At 44.0% G+C, this 16,103-nt stretch overlaps 1 long non-coding RNA gene across 25 annotated transcripts in view; it reads right to left on the bottom strand.

Moving 5' to 3' along the window:
* The window catches only part of Pvt1 (Pvt1 oncogene), a 221,359-nt gene that overhangs the window by 40,152 nt on the left and 165,104 nt on the right, over nucleotides 1-16,103 (bottom strand). For 12 of the 25 annotated variants that reach the window (NR_202063.1, NR_202061.1, NR_202060.1 and 9 more), the window contains 1 exon segment: nucleotides 3,925-4,000. This is a non-coding gene — a long non-coding RNA (Pvt1 oncogene). 25 annotated transcript variants of the gene reach the window in all.

Here is a 16,103-nt window from a genome sequence, read left to right as displayed (position 1 = left end):
GAAGCAGCCACCAGGGCCCTCGTACAGGTATCCAACCTTGCCTGATTGGCCAGCTTGGTTGGCTGCCTGTCAAGACTTCTAAAGGGTGAATGAAGCAGGCTGGGAGGCTAGGCTGGATAAGTCTGCCTGAAACTGAGATGCTAAACAAAGGGAGGCCACAGTGGGCCAAGCTGGCAGAAGCCCAGGGCGGGACAGAAAGGGGGAAACAAGAGTCACAAAACAAGAGCTGAGGGTTCCAAGGTGCTATCCCTATTGGGCATTCTCTGCCCACAGGTGGAAATTGAATGCAAACAGGAGGCCATAGCTGTTGAGAAAGCTGTGAGAAGGCCTGGTAGATGGAAGTCAGCAGAGAACAAACCTTTCTTGTTCTGTTTTCTTTCTTTTTTTCTTGGGAGTGGGGGAGGACGGTGGAGGTGGGAGGTAATATTTATTTGGTTTTACTCTTTTTCTTTTTACACTGTTGCAGTCTTCAGACACACCAGAAGAGGGTGTCAGATCCCATTGCACATGGTTGTGAGTCACCCTGTGGTTACTGGGAATTGAACTCAGGTTTTGTAGAAAAAGCAGTCAGTGCTCTTAACCACAGAGCCGTCTCTCCAGTCCCTCATTTGTGTGGTTTTAACCAGTACCTCTGGTAACCCAAGGTTGACTTGAACTCACTATGTTGCAGAGGACTATCTTAAATTTCTGATCCTTCTCCCTCCACCTCCTGAGTTCTGGGCTTATAGTCATGTGATATAGTCATGTGGGTTTACTTAGTGTTAGGATTAAATTCAAGGCTTCATGAATGAATCGCTTCACCGACAGAGGCTCCTGGCTCAGTCTAAGATCCAACCTGTTTGCAAGGCATTGAAGGAACTCCTTTAGGTGTCTATGCATTCGAGAAATTTCCTCAATGGGTCTTTTTCCATCCTCCGTGACTTCTATACCAGTCATAGGAGAACACAGGGCCCAGTTAGGAGCCTGAACAACAGGGCCCTTCTGGGTTACCTCCCCTCAGACATCCCTATCAGGATCAGGTAGGTCAGCTGAAGGTCTGTCATGCATAAAAACAAGTTAGTGTTTCATGACACAAGAGTTAGACAAAATACCTCCCCTCCTGATGCCACCACAAGATGTGACCCTGCAAGCTCACTTACCCGCAGGAGCAGTAAGTGCAGTAAGGACTCTAAGGACATCATGTATGTATTGGAAGGTAGGTTGTAAAAGTTAGGAGTCCTGTCTGAGGCCAAGTGTTCCTCTAACAGCAGACCCCATCACCAACGACTACCAAGAGTGAAGCACTGGACCGGATGTCTTGACTCCTACCTGGAGAGTGCCACCACCACTGTTGCAGAGTCACAACAGCGGAAGCAGGAGTGAAACAAAACGGATGGCACGAGACTATTAGAACTAGATTCAAGTCACATAGACCTGGCTCTTTTTCAGCAGGTAAAAGCACATGTTTGTCTTGCAGAGGACTAGGGTTCTGGCACCTCCATAGTGGCTCACCATCAGGTCTAACTCCAGTTCCAGGCGATCAAACATTCTTTTCTTACCTCCATGGGCATCAGGCATGCACACAGTACCCATACAAACATATAAGCAAAGCATTTCATATAGTTAAAAATAAACTTTAAAAAACAAATAAGCACAAAGCGAGAACCTGGCCTGGAGTTTTTAGCTTCTTCTTGGAGATGGGAACCACATTGGTGGTTTTAAGGGCACCATACAGTAGCTTGTAATGAAAGGTCAGAACATGTAGCTAGATGTCTATATGCAGGTAAGGGCTGGCACAAATTAGGCCAAGGCCCATGATTGGACAGTAAAAAGTGAGGTGGGGACAAAGCTTTTGTAAGGAGGGAGAGAAAGGAAAGGAGAGAGAATCAAGATGGAGACAGAGAAGGACGACCCAGATCCTGGTGGTCTTAAATGACCCTAGGGAGTTACGTCTATTTCTTAAGGGATTGATTTCTATAGGTCAATTTATCTTATCTAGGTGGGCAGTTTATATCCTTATTAACTCGTTGTGAGTTTATTGTATTGTGGACTGAGAATTTAACATATAAATCTGATTGTTGGTTTACAGTTTGTTGAGTCTTGATTTTACTGGGTAGCTGGAACCAGATAGTTTGAGGCTACTAGAAAGCTGCCGGGAGAGATACTAACCAGAGATAAATTATGGTTAGTTCCATATAGCTCTCCGGTGCCGAAACTAAGTCTAGGGACCAGCTTGGCAAGGTGTCACACTAGAACGGCTCGCAGACCACCTGGGTCTGAGAGTACTTGGGGGCAGCGTGGAGCCACTGAAATAAAAGTACCCGCAGTGCCATGTGGCTCTACGGGTGCCAGCGCTAACTCGGAATAAAAGATTCAGGCTATTTTTAATATTTACTGCAATATTAGAGAGCTTAAGGGGATGAATGAATGAAGGAGAGCAGAAGTAGGGGACCAGTAACAGGAAGATAAGCAGCCAGCTGCAGAGCACAGAGCAAGGAGGATCAGGATGAATCAGCAGCCGTATCAGCCCCTCCTTGGTACAGAGAGAGTCAGGACCATGCATAGACCTAGAACAACTTCATGTTATGCATATGAGGGGCCTGTACAGAGGAGCTGCCAGGACTTTCTCTCTATCCAGCAGCCCCAGGTTCTAGCCACAGGAGGTTACAGGAAAGCAGTTGGTCATGGAGCTTCCTTAGAGCTGAACTGCAGAGGGCTGCCAGCTCCTGGTGCCTACCCAACCCAGGTGGGTGGGTGTTTCTTTCCCTTCACAGCCTGTCCCGGCACATCAGACCTCAGAATGAGGCAGATGGCCGATTAGGAAAACCTACAGAGATAGACAAAAAGGTTGGGGCTCATCCTCTACTCCTGGCTTTATGTAGGACTGAAGAGGGTCACACCTCCTCAGGGAGTGTAGGAAATAAAGTCCTCCTTCAAAGGGCAATTTGAGAGATCCCGGGAGTCATGGGCCAGCCGAGCCTCTTTGAGTGCAGACCACATAGGTTAGAGTCATTTCAGTTTTCCTATACTGTTTTCAACAGCAACAACAACAACAACCAAAAAAAAAAAAAAATCAGAAATGAAGTTAGGCTTTAAAGACAAAGACGGACATTCCTTCCTTTCTCTGGGCCTTCCTGCAAGGCACTTGGTAAGTGGCTCCCGCCCCTGAGCTTTGGTTGCCTGGACTGTAAACCATACTGACTATGTTCCATTCATGCCATAGGCCCGTGTGAGAGGAAAAGCTTGCCAGCCATCGGCACTCAGCACGTTAACTACTGCCATGTTGTTTTATCAAGGATGAAACCCTCCTGTCTAAGATATATCTCATAAGTAGTTCTTCACTTGGTTGAGACAGGAAGGAAACTACACTGAGACTCTGGGTATGTTCCAATCATTCATGGGGCCACAGTTGCAGTTCCATTGATAGAGTGCTTGCCTGCATGTCTGAAATCCTAGGTTTAACCCCCAGTAGCACGTTTAAAAAACAAAACAAGGGCTGGAGAGATGGCTCAGCAGTTAAAAGCACTGGCTGCTCTTCCAAAGGTTATGAGTTCAATTCCCAGCAACCACATGGTGGCTCACAACCATCTGCAATTGTATCTGATGCCCTCTGTTGGTGTGCCAAGGACAGTGTGGGGTTATTTACATGAAATAAATCTTTAAAAAAAAAATCAAAACAAAAGCCTAAAGGTATCATAAAAGACCATATGTGGTGGCACACCCCACATCATTCCAGCACTTGGAAAGGGAAGGTAGATACATCATAAGTTCTGGGTCACATAGCAGTCCAGGCCAGCCTGAGATACATAAATAACTCTTAATATCTATACAAAAGTAGGCAAAGTGATATCAGAGGCCCTCAGCTGAATTCAAAGATATGATACTGTTTTGGAAACAAGGTCTCACTATGTCCCCTGGGCTAGTTTTGAACCTTGATCTCCTCACCTCGGCTTCTCTGGATATCAGAATGATCGGTGAGTGCCATGAGGTCCAGCTTTCCGAGAAGTCCTTCTGATCTGACCTGATTGAAAGGATATGGGAATGGTGTGAGATCTAACATATAAAGATTGTTGAGTGTGCCCGGAGTGGGGGTTGGGGGTGAGGGCTCCATCATTTAGGATTGAAAAACTGAAAAATGGTATCTGCTCTGTGTAGACCATGCATGTTCCTGCCTTCATCCTTGGGTCTCTTGAGCAGAAGGTAGAACTATCATTTGCCACGTAGCTGGGAGGAGGCACAAGGAAGGGAAGGGATAGTCCTTGAGTGCATCTGTCCCAGTAGCTGGTCTCTAGGGTCTAAAATGCCCATGGCCTAACAGAAACATTCCGCTTCCTCCCCATGACCCATCAAACAAACATACGATGGTGGCAGGTGCCCAAGGCAGCCAGCCAAGCAGGGTTTCTTCCTGGCCACTGTGCCAACAAGAACGGAAGCCTAAGAATGTCTTTGGCGCTCTCCCCATCCTACTCTGAGCTGGCAGGCAGGAGGAAGGAGTCAGTAGCAGGTGGCTGGGATGGGGGCTTTGCTCTTCTGCTCTTTTGAGGGTGGGCTGCGCATGTAACCCATGAAGCAGTTCTTGTACCTCATCCTGGCAGATAAACAGTTTTAGTTTTGTTTGGCTTCCCTTAGATGAGAGCACACAGTGCCTTCGGTGTGGGACAGCATTTTTTTCTAGTGCGTTAAAAGAAGGTCTGCAAACTCATGATGCATTTGAGGTTGATTATCCAAGCACTTCAGTGGTGCCCAATGGTCTCAGCCATCACTCGAGGTGTTATAGGTAACCTGGTTACATTCAGCAGTGGCATCTATCCACCATGTGGACCTTCTTCCTGTGTAAAATCTATTTATGCTTTGCTGTCAGGTAGCACTGGACCTAAATGCTCATGTTGCTACTTTCGTAGCTGTCACTTCTGGTCACCCATTTAACATCTCTAAGCTAATGTTTTTCCTCCTTAAGTCTCAGGAGAGCGATTCCTCCACACCGAGTCCAATGAGAAAGAATAAGTTATGTGGGTGGAAAGCAGGTACCCCAAGTAATTCTGTTGCTCCATGCAGCATTCATGAACAGATGCCTGAAGCAGAGTGTGTGTACCCCTGAGCGATATGAGCAGGGAGACCCAATAAGTCAGTGGATCACAGAAGATTCAGAGATCCCCTCAGCTTAATACAGCAAATGAGAACCTAGCTTCTCAACACCTCCTTGCTCTTTTTCATGATCTCTATCCAGCAAATGACATCTCTACCAATATGGACTTGCAGGTTGGTGGGAAATTGCTGTAATGGAGATTACAGATACCCTAGACATAGTGGATGGGTGATATGCCAGACAGATTTACAGGGGGTCCATCATCTCTCTCTTATAGGACTTTAATAGACCAGGTAATTTGTGTGGTACTATCTGCCTCCTGGCCTTGTAAAGTTCAAGAGGTATCACTGATATCCCCGTTATATAGATCACTGAAACCATTCTAACAACCAAACCTCCATGGCATAAACACTAGGTTGATGTCCACACATCAAGGCAGTCAGGCAGACAGCTTGAATGGGCTTTTACTAGGCTTACTCAGAGCTGTAGTCTAGGCTGCTGTCAAATGAGATAGAGTACCCCAGCTGTACTGTGCTTCATTGATCACAATTCTAGAGTTGAGGGGGTCACTCTAGATCAGCCTGTTTTACGTGAGACAGAGGCATTGGAAGCTCTTTTTCAAAGTTCATCTGGCAAAATGTCTGCTAAGAGCTCAGTGAGCAAAGTTCGACCATGTGGTTGGGACCGGCAGAAGATAACAGGGAGAGATAATCATTGGCGCCATTCCTGCATCCACCTAGCTGAGCTGCTTAGCAAATAGACAAAGGAGGATAAAACTACTTTTAAAAAAGTAACAGAACTCAATTTCCAAGTTGGGATTTGAACCTAGATATGTTTTTGTTGTTGTTTTCTCCGTGTGACTTTTGTTTGGTTGGTTCTGGATTTGGTTGGTTTGTTTGCTGTCGTTGCTGTTTTGGGTATTCTGCTTTTGTCATTGCTGTTAGTTTGGGGTGCTACCGATGAAACCCCAAGACTTTGTGTGTACTAAACATACAACTTAGAATTGAAGTAAAAACTTCCGGTCCCGACCTCAGCTATTTGATCTGTATGGAGTACGTCTTGTGCTTGTTGCCATTACAGTGTGGTCACAGAGGAGAGGAAAACTAGAAACATGAACATGTTATCAAGCTAAGACTTTACGAGGGAACTGTTAGGTTTGGATGGCCCGAGTGTTGAGCAACTGTGGAAGTGCTCTCCCCTGGCTCGGGTTGAAAGCTAACACACCTTTCCATTGACAGCTCCGGTTGCCCATCCGGTCTGGAAGCAAATATCACCACACTAAGTAGCTGGAATGAGCCAAAAACACAACCTGAGAGAGTGGGGAGGAATTAAACAGCTCCAGAGGGAGGAATGCAACCTACCCTGTGTCTCCAAGCTCCATAAAGCCAGGGTAAAGTTCAAGCAAAGACTCTATGCTAATTGATCCATTTCCACCCACTTCCCGCCCCCAAATGTCCTGCTTTTCCCAGGGATAGAGACTGCACAGCACGTAGGAAACACTTCACACAGTCTGCGGTGCTGCCAAGCAGTGCTGAGAGAGAAGGGGCCAAGGCAAGAATCAGAGCTGACAGCCAGCGTCTGACTCAAAGGTTCTGGGCCAGTGCGCAGCAACTGACATATCAATAAGTTCCCCAGGTGACTCCAATACAGGTGTTTCTCAGGTCACACTGGGGAGCCAACAAAGAGGAAGGAATGCAGAAATCAAACCACTATTGCCCCACAAAGCTGAAGCCGGCCTCACAGCTATCAGGTGTTCATGTTCCCATGGGGGAAAGCAGAGACACGTGCGCACGACAGGACAGCAAAAAGGTCGGTAACGATAGTAACTATCAACCTATACGTAGTTCACACCAAACCATACGTCACTCTCTGGGCGCCCATATCCTCATCTGAACTGCACAGTGATTTTGAGGCAGGGAAGATATTTGTGCAGCATTTTTTAGGTGAGTACAGCAGAAAGAGAAAGAGAGAGCACGGGGAAGTCTCAGTATATGAAGGTCTGAATCTAAGACGTTGTGGGGTCCAGGCGCAGAGGCTCTAAGCCCAGGGCCCGGGTATTTTAGGGGAAGTGTTAAATCTGCATGGAACGTTATTATCTGCTGTGGAAAACTGGAGTTTACACTGTTGCACTCTTTGATTCTTTTGGAATTGTATTTTTAATTCTCATAATAACTGGGTACTTAAGGAATTCAGTATGGTTTTTCAGTGAATGTATATAGTATATAATAACCAAATAAAAGCAATTTACTCACCCCAAATATTTATGTTATAAGAACATTTCAAATCCCATCTTCCAGCTGTTTTGAAGTAAGCCTGCCTTTTTTTTAATTGTTGCCCATAGTTGCCATTTTAATTAACACAGACTGTTTGATAAGCCACTTGCAAATTCTGCTTTAGATTAATGCCACATTTGTGAGCCTGCTGTTTCCAGTTGTATTCTGAAAAAGTCAGTAAAGTCAATCTTTGCCCAATGTCATGGACAAACCCCTTTTCACTTTCTCCTCCTTTCTCACCCAGATTTCCTTAACCCTTTCTACCAAGTCACTCTCCAAGGACACTGTCATTAAGGAAGTGGCCCTGCTCCTCAGCGCCTCTTTCCCCAAATTCCCCACAAACCTCTTTTGGGAGATTAAGGGGCTTGCTCAGAGGCTGTTGTGAAGCCCAGCCCTGTGCTTGAATTTCAGCCTGTCTGCTGTGGCATTCCCGCACACTCGCTACCTCACAGATGTGATTCATTCCCTTAGTGTCATAACTCTTGGGGATTCAAAGAAGAAGAAGAAAAAAAAAGTCAACAGCCAGCTGAAAACTGCTACAGCCATCTTTTCTTAAGGAAAAGGAACTTCCTGAGTAATTATTAAAATTGATGCTGGGGGGGTAGGGGGGTGGAGAGCTAGAGAATGGGAAATATGCTGCTTCCCAGCAGAGGGGGTGTCAGGGCCAAGGACATGACGTGCTCTCAAAGCACTATCCAGGGCAGGGAAAGGCTGGCCTGTCACTCTGTGTGCAGGGTTGCTGGGGCCACGCACTGGCTCCTGATCTGTAGATGTTCATTGTGGACGTGGCTTCTGAGAACAGGATTGGGCCTCCATCCAGCAGCCTCAGGACAGACTCTGGCAAGACGCCTTAGGATGTAATATGGAAAGATATTTTCCCCTCCCGACTTCGTGTCTCCTCAGCGTGGCAAAATAGAAAGAAAATGGACTGTGCTGTTGCAAAGGAAGATGAAAACTCACACATGGAAAACCCACAGACAAAGTTTTAAATTGCAAAGGAAATATGCTCATTTGCAGTGCAGGCCTGTGGAAGGATCTCAAGGTAGACTCTGCTTCTGTCTTCTGGTGCTGAGATAGGAGGTCTCGGAGCGGCGATCAGAAGGCAGAACATCCTATAGAACATGCTGACAGCATATTGAGGTGGGGACTTCTCAGGGCTCAGTGGGATTTACTGAGAATTCGTGGCTTACATTGGTTCACTTAACGTATACACAGTTATGCTTTCTCCCCTATTCATTCCACCTCTGAGGTTATGTCATGTAAAGAATGAAGTCTTTCAAAACCCTGTGGACATGCAAAGCATTAAAAATGGTACTAATGCAATGATAGTGACTTTTACCCAGAGTCACAAGCTTTTCTTACGTCTGATGAATGAACTGACACAGGGACTGGGAAACACAGCTTAATGGAAACATGGCTGTGGATTCTAGAGCCAATGAGCCTGGGTTTGAGCTTGGGCTCTATTATTAACATATGCAGCCTACAGTAAGCCACATTGTGTCAGTTTTCCATCTAGGTGACAAGAAGGACCTAAGAAAACCAACAGCAGCTCCTTTTGGCTCACAGTTTCAGAGGAGTCAGTCTGTGCTTATTTGGCATGGCGACTTTTGAGCCTACAGTAAAGCAGAACTATGTTCCTCTATGGAGAAACACAGGCAGGGGAGGTATTCACCACAAGGCCAGGAGACAATGACAGGAAATAAGGAAGAAGAAAAGAGAGGAAGTAAGACACCATCGACAAAATACAACCATCAAAGCCACAGCTCCTCCAAGGAGACTTCACCTCCTAAATTGTCCATCACCTCCCAATACCTATTAAGGTGTGAGCCAATCACTAAGTTAATCCACCCAGAAGGTCAGAGCCTTAATGATCCCATTACCAAAGATCCCATCTCTAAATATCACTGGATTCGGTCTAAGCCTTTATTTTTTGAGCTTATGGGGAAGCATTACAGATCGAAACCATAACACACATTAACCTGGCTGTGCCCCAAGTTCTTCATTCACAAAATGTAGACACTACTCTTCTAACTGTACAGCACTGATTGCACAGCAAAGATTGATAGAGCTACCACACAGTGCATTCCATGTGTATCAGTACTGTCCTAATGGTAATAGAATAGCAATACTCTACAGGATGTAGTAAAATATCAGCCAATATTTGGCCCATATTCAAACTCACTGAAAGCAACTCTTACAGAGTGCTAAAAATACTGGTCCTTGGGGGCATCCACTTTAAAGTAAGGCAAAAGCAACCCACTGAATGCTTAGTTGAAAGCTATCACACCAAGTGGTTGTAGACTCTATGCATATTCCACCCAAAGTGGCTGATTTCATTCTCAGGTTTTCAACATTACATGCCCCTTTACTTTGTCTAACAAATAGCTAGTGGAAGACCGTAACTTGTCAGGGCTGCCAGGGTCCAGGCTTTGTTCTCAGCAGCCCTGGCAATATTCTCAGCCTTTGAGAATCTCTGTTCATTTTGTATTTTGTGCAGCTACCAACACACACACATTTATTATGCCATTTTCTTATGTTTCTATACGTTTCTCGGCTGAGGTGCCAAAGCTGACTTTAAGGGATAGGTAGACTTAGCTTTATCAGGAGGTTTGGGGAAGAAATCTCTGAGCTGATTCATGTTGTTGCCCAGCACTATTGCCTGCAGTAGCAAGATACAGGCCCCAATGTCTCAGATAGCTCTTGGTGGCCAGTGACCCTTAGGAACCAGTAGCCTCTCTCCAATCCATGCATGTTAGTACTCTCATTAAGGAGCCAAGCAAAGTTCACCAAATCCTTCTTGCCCCTGAATCTCTTAGGTCTTCCTTCACACTTTCTGATTTCAATAGAGCAAACTCTCTGCTACCGAGCATCTAAACCTGTGGGTTGTGATTGTTTTGGATCCTGATACCATGCATAGTAGATATTTAACATTATGGTTCATAACATGAGCACAATTAGAGTTATGAAGTACCAACAAGAGCCATTCTATGGTTGGGTGTTGCCTCATCACGAGGAATTGTATTAAAGGGTCATAGCATTGGGAAGATTGAGAACGACTGGTCTAAGAGATTAGATTGGGTACCACATGCTGAACTTAGGATAACTCTTAAGCTAACATGATTAGAAATCTTAATGATGCATACAAAGTCCTATTGGGTATATAGTATGTTTTACTCATAAGCTTAAAACACTAGAAAGGGGAGGGCTCTTTCTGCTTCCCAGAAGATCCCTGCTTCTTGACAAGAAACAAGCAGGTGCTGTACAATAGTCAGGAAGGTGTGATAGACAGTATCACCCACATAAAGAAGGGCAAGAGTCTAAGAAATCACAGAGCAAAGAGCGAAACCCGGGGACAACCGGAGAATGAATGGTATCAGGAAAAGTCCAAACAACAAAAGTGAGATTCTCTCATGGGATCTGAAAGTGTAAAGGGGAAGAAAAATATCAACCGCCTCCTCCCCTGGGTCACACATTATTAGAAGAGCATGTTTAGAAGATGCCGGAGCAAACGCCGAGCAAATCCAGATACAGGCAACATAGCTGGAGTTAGTTCCTTGGTATCAAGACCCCACTGCTCTTCCTCTTCCGGAGGGTCTGGTCAATGCTTCTGGGACAGAAGCAGGCTGAACTCTCATGAGAACTCATCCCAGTAGGAAAAAGGAGACAAGTGGACCCACATGTGTTGATGCATCAAACACCAACAGACCAAAACAATGAGGGATTTATAATTCTCCACAAAAAGAGAAAGGGGAAAATATGTTGGTCTGTGTAAGCTTGTGAGAACCAATAACTTTTCATGGTATGTCCCTCCCCTTGCTCTCTGAGAAGATTAACAGGAATGACACTAGTGGGTTTACACAAAGTGCCAAGCAACAAGAGAAATAATCTCAAGGTGTAGCCGAGAAGGTTTCAGGCTAGTGTTGGTTATTCTTTGTATTAAGTGTTAAAAATCAGTGTGGTTATGGGAATTTTCAATGTTTTCCTTTGTCTTCTGTCTCCAAAAAATGAAAGAAAAAGAAAAGGGACTATAAAAAGAGCTTCCATCCATTATAACCTCTCCTTCTCCCAGATCTCTTCCTGCAAGGTAGTGCCAAAACAGTCACCCAGAATCTCATTTTCAGACTGAATGAACTAAAGACAAGAGAACTGCTCAGTGCTGACCACACTGCTCAGAATTGGTCAGCTCAAGCCAGCTCACAGGCTAGACTTGCCCCTGCAGAGAAAGGCCCTCAGATGGCCGAGTTCAGGACCCATCTGCTACCGTCATCATGAATCATACTTGATTGCTAAGATTCAAGTAGCAATCTCTTCTCCAGAAGCCGATTTTCCTTCCCAGTGTCAGATCCATGGAATTTAAGTGGGAGAGAAATAGTGTGGACTCCAGACGATATCATTAACCTCTGGTTTTGAGAATGCAAGGGTTTCTTATTGTAACTCTTTCCCTGACCCATCCCTTCCAGTCCATACAATTCATTCCAAGATGCAGGTTCCTCCCCTGGATGCTAGCTATCTAATAGGCATAGACTCCCCCTAGAAGATTCTCCTGGTTATACTCCAACTTTCACTATTCTAAACAGCTAAAGAAGTGACTTTTCTACTTGGACCATGTCCCTAGGACTCCCTTCTCTGACAGCTGAGGATAGGAAACATACAGAATGTCACAATATACAGCAGTGAGGATTCAATCACGTATGTTAATGAGAATGGTATTACATGCAGAGCTGACCTTGTTCTGAATTCATATATATATATATATATATATATATATATATATATATATATAAAATGTGTGTGTATATATATATGAGTACACACACACACACACACACACACACACACACATACACACACACACATATACCACCTTTGTCTATATATTTACAGCACAATTCTCAAAGGAATCTCAACAACTCATCTACCTAACTTTAGTCATTACTAATGCCCTGAGCACAGGAAGGTGATCATGGCTGGTATCCTGCCTGATCCTAGAGCACACAGGAATGACTATAACCTGCCATTCAATTACACACCACAACATCATGGCTGATGTAGAAAAATGAGAACTCTAGAGATCAGGATTTTATGTGACAGACTTGGGAAGGCTGCCAACACAAAGGAACACCCAGTCTTCAGAGGTTACAAATTTATGTTTAATAATTAAAGAGGGGGCAGCTGACTGTATTAGTTACAAAAGCACAATTCTGAGTGTCTCATGAATCCAAGAGCAGGATTCATCTTATTTTTTGCCATAGTCACTTTCTATTCTTCTCTTGTGTCCTCAAGAGGGTCCTTTGGATGAAAAGACATAGACTCAAAGTCTAGAGAAATAGTACGTTGTGATCCTCATATAAGGATAAAAGATTTAAGACAGAGACACCTAGATGTAAATCCTAGTAGATTTGTATGAATACTCCATCCCTCCTCTGCCACCCACCCTGGACTCTCTGCTTTTCTGTCTACAAGCAGGATAATGACCACTGGTCTCAGAGAACCCCTCTCTGATGTTTCCCTGGTCCTGGAACTCACAGAAGGCAACTATTAACTCAAGAAGTATAGTGGACTCATCCCTATGTCTTTATACTTCAACATGCAAACCACTTGCATAACTTAGTCCACTCTAAATGTTTGAAGGGCAAGGTCTGGCCTGATTTTTTGACCTTCTCTCCCAGGCCCCAGGTTGAGCCAGCATCATCTCTGAATTGAGCCAGCATCATCTCTGAATTAAGCCAGCATCATCTCTGAATTGAGCCAGCATCATCTCTGAATTGAGCATATGGGAGAGAATGTACACAATGTGCCTTGTAACACAATAAACCGAAGAGGCACCAAAGGATGCCAGTGAAAGACAAGTGGCCCAGCCTCTTAGTTTGCCATTACATTTTGGGGACAGATCCATCCATGATGCTCAAAAAGATCATATGTTCTCAGTACAGTAGCACACATTCCATCACGGCAGGATGTATATGCCTATGTATGCATATTTATGTGCTGTCTTTGAAAATTGCTGGGTCTTGGGACTTAGGCAAATTTTAAATTTCATTATGTACCTTTTTTAAAAATTAGTCTTTTATAAATTACTAAGAACCCCTACCTAGTCGTGTTAAACCAGAGTTGACAAAATGGAGCTTTCAGGATAAATCTGGTTACCATATGCTTTAGCCTATGAGCTAAGGATGGTTTCTACGTTTTAAAATAGTTTCAAGAAAACCCAGAGGACACAGAGTATTCTGTGACATGAAAATTATGTGAAATTCAAAATGTAGTGTATAAACCCCAAACTTTTCTTAGTCAAGAACCATATGCCTTTACAATAGAGTGCCTGTGGCAACTTTGTGCTGAATCAGGAGAGTGGACTGGCAGAGTTGACAGGGACTGTGCAGCTGGCAAAATCTGAAATATCCATCAAGCCCTGGCCCCTTACAGAGAAAGTCAGCCTGTCTCTAGACAAGCTTATCATCTGCATAACCTCTGACAAATTTGCATTTCAGGGGGCAGGGCAATGCCTCTGGTTGTAATTAATTACAATGGAGAGTGTATTTTCTAATCTGGAGACAAGGTCTCATGTAAACATGGGCCACCTCAAACTCATTATGCATCTAAGGATTACCTTGAGTTTTTGTGCTAGGATTGCAGGCATTCATCCCTCTGTTCACTTTATGTGATACTAGGCCTCTAACTCAGGGTCTGTGCGTGCTAGGCCACACTCTACCAAAAAAGCTATGCTCTCAGATTCTCATTTCTAGATTATGTATTTACGATTTTACCTACTCATTTAAATGTATTTGTAATCATCTAGTCCTTTGTGTTCCCTGACGGAACAGTAAACATTTCAAGCCACTGAACCTCCCGGGTGATTCTGCTCTGGTTCTGTTCCTCAGACTTTAAAGAAGAGTCTTTATCATGGTCTACTGAAGAACATTTTCTTCCTCTGGATTTCTGTGACGTCTGATGTTCTTAACTTGTGAAGGCTGCAATGTACTTTACCAAGAAAGTATGTGTTAGAGATGCTTCTTCAAACAGGAGGAGGTCTGCTGCCATTTGGCATGGGTTCCATGCTAGTGAGTGAGATACATAAAGCATAGCACCTTTCACAGATACGCACCAAACAAGGTTATGTATGGAAGGGCTGACAAGCACATTGGTCAGAGATTCCCAGGAACAGAACTCTGTTTTGTCTGGGGCAATGCTTTCACACTAGCTAACTCAGTGTGTGCGGCCCTTTATAAGGCATGACAATAACAAAGAATTAACCATATGCTATTTCATTATTCATCCTACAAATACCACCACCTCAGCCTCTGGCAAACAGTCAGTTCCTTGCAATCATTCTGACTTGTTCATATTTCTGTCTTGATTAACTATTTTAAAAAACAAACAGACAAACAAACAAAACCCTTCATGGACCTTCTGATGAGGCCAGAAAAAATGGGACCCAGACAGAGCAAATGCCAGGATCGCCACACTCCACATTTTAACACCGTCTCTGAGCCTCTTGTCCCTTGTTGCCTTGGGGAGCACTACATACTGGGGATCATTAAAGGTGCTGATGAGTCAAAAATAAATTCACACATGCAATCACTTGGCCCTTGGCCCCATTGAACATTGTAAATATTTTAATTATTCAGGGAAACCCCAAAGGAATGGCCTCCTTTAAGCAACAGGAAATTATCACTGTACTTGAATACACCAATTACCAAAACTTCCTCCCCAACATTGCATCCAAACTTTCCTGCTGAGATGCTGCTAAGTTCTTAGCAACATTTATAAATGGAGAACAAGTGGCCTTACAGCCCCACAGGAGCCACCATAAACCTGTCAATTAACAATTTTTGGGAAAACATTGATAAGCTCGGTAAGAAGATTTACCTCTTTCTAATCCCATCCAATGTATTAAAAAGAGCATCAATTTAGGAGTTTGTAAATTAGTTTATTAAAAAATATGCACAAAATTAATAACTTGATAATATAAATGTGCATTAGGAAAATGTAGAGGGAAAATCCACTGTCAAATGGATTCTGTAGTTTGCAGACTGTGATGGTCTATATGTGCTTGGCCCAGGGAGTGTCACCATTAGGTGTGGCCTTGTTGGAGCAGGTGTGGGCTTTAATACCCTTATCCTACCTGCTGGGAAGCCAATCTTCTCCTGTTTGCCTTCAGAGGAGATGTAGACCTCTCAGCTGTTCCTACACCATGGACTACACCATGTCTGCCTGGATGCTGCCATGCTTCCTTGATGATAATGAACTGAACCACTGAACCTACAAGCCAGGCCCAATTAAATGTTGCCCTTCTAAGAGTCGCCTTGGCTATGGTGTCTGTTTGCAACAGTAAAACCCTAACCAAGACACAGACTATGCCATGACAGGGTATGGTTACAACCCAATCTCACTTACTCCTATGTAACATTAAAACAGAAAATGTGTAAAACAAAGAACGGCTACTTTCCACCTCTACGCCCACCATCTCCAATTCTGGAGCTCTCGTAGAGTTTATCATTTAGAAGAGGAATGACTATATGCCACGTTCAGGGTGATGTATTTAAAAAGTAGCTATGAGTGTATACATAAACCCTCCCCCCAAAGCTGCGGTAAAGATGAAAGAAACTAAGAAAGCTGCAGGAGACGATACTAATGTATAAGGCTTTTGACATACCTAGAGCAAACTACATGAAATAAATATATAAAAAGCAATCCATTTTACAATAGAAAATAAAAATGGAAAGAAATAAGGAAACAACACACACATACACACAAATGAATGCAGG

The sequence above is a fragment of the Rattus norvegicus genome, chromosome 7 (genome assembly GCF_021556685.1).
Source record: "Rattus norvegicus strain SHRSP/BbbUtx chromosome 7, alternate assembly SHRSP_T2T, whole genome shotgun sequence".
Lineage (NCBI taxonomy): Eukaryota > Metazoa > Chordata > Mammalia > Rodentia > Muridae > Rattus > Rattus norvegicus.
This window is presented reverse-complemented; position numbering and strand designations above follow the sequence as displayed.